The sequence below is a fragment of the Elephantulus edwardii genome, unplaced genomic scaffold (genome assembly GCF_000299155.1).
Source record: "Elephantulus edwardii isolate Elephantulus edwardi_28Jun2011 unplaced genomic scaffold, EleEdw1.0 scaffold00002, whole genome shotgun sequence".
Taxonomy (NCBI): Eukaryota; Metazoa; Chordata; class Mammalia; order Macroscelidea; family Macroscelididae; genus Elephantulus; species Elephantulus edwardii.
The window spans coordinates 7544923-7546199 of record NW_006399752.1 but is presented as its reverse complement, the minus strand read 5'-3'; positions in this window follow the sequence as shown (position 1 = coordinate 7546199).

Genomic DNA, 1277 nt, shown 5'->3' with positions numbered 1-1277 from the left:
TGTGGAACAGACTATCAACTACTCATGTGCTAATTCAAACTGAAATTGAATAAAAGTTAAACAAATTCATGAGAACTAAAATATGACTCATTTGAATTTAAAAAACATTTCAAGAATTGGTTCTAGGTATTAACCACTAATGGGCTAAGACCAGATGATCTTTGGGATGGCATCAAGAAAATTTTACATGAACGAAGAGTCTTCATAAAGAGGAGAAAGAAAAGTACAAAGTAGATGTCAAAAAGAGACTCTTAAATTTTGCACTTGAATATCAAGAGGCCAAATCAAAGGAAAGAAATGAAGACATAAAAGAGTGAACAGAAGATTCCAAAGGCCATCTAGAGAAGACAATGCAAAGTATTGTAGAGAAATGTACAAGGAACTTGACTCAGAATATGAAAAGAACTTGCTTTGCATTTCTCAAGTTGAAAGAACTGAAAAACAAATTCAAGCCTCCAGTTGCAATATTGAAGGATACTGTGGGCAAAATCTTGAATGATCTAGGAACCCTTTTAATATTTTGCTTATAAACCTCACCCAAGTATTATGTTCATCATTTACAAATTCTATCTTCCTCAAACATTTGAAGATAATTCAGACAATTGTTTGCCACTACATAAGAATCATCATCTTCTCACTAGTGTCAAATCACAAATTCATAATTTCCTTTAACAGAGTGCATTTACTGTCCACCTTTCTATCAACATTTATTTGTAAGTAAAGAACTTTTCCTAACACCTTTCATTCTTTCTCAGCCCTCATCAAAACAGTCCTAATGTCTGTAGTTCAACCAACAAAGTAGTCTCTTCAAAGCAAACTAGAGTCTTACTTTGAAGCACATTGAAGTTCCTCCAACTTCTACTCATGACTCAAATCTAAAACCACTTCTACATTTTAGGTATTCATAGATCAGCACCCCACTTCTAGTATCAAATTCTGTCTTAGTGTTTTAACTATATACATATTATTAAGAAGAAAATAATGGAAGAAATAAAGTAAATTTGACACCATAATTTTTAAAAATAACATGACTGTCAGGATGTAGGGAGCTCTGGCAAGATTAGTGGTAAGAAGCTGCATTGCAAATCCGAAGACCCACAGTTTGGATCCACAAGCTGCTCTGTGGGAGAATGAGAAATATCCCCCTGTTCAATTAACTGCCTCTGGAAACCTGCTAGAGAGTCAAGGTCCTTTCCATCTTGATGGCACACAACAGCATCAGGAGACTGCTGTTTTAACGGCTCATTTTAAATTAGTGAGGAAAAGTGAACATATTA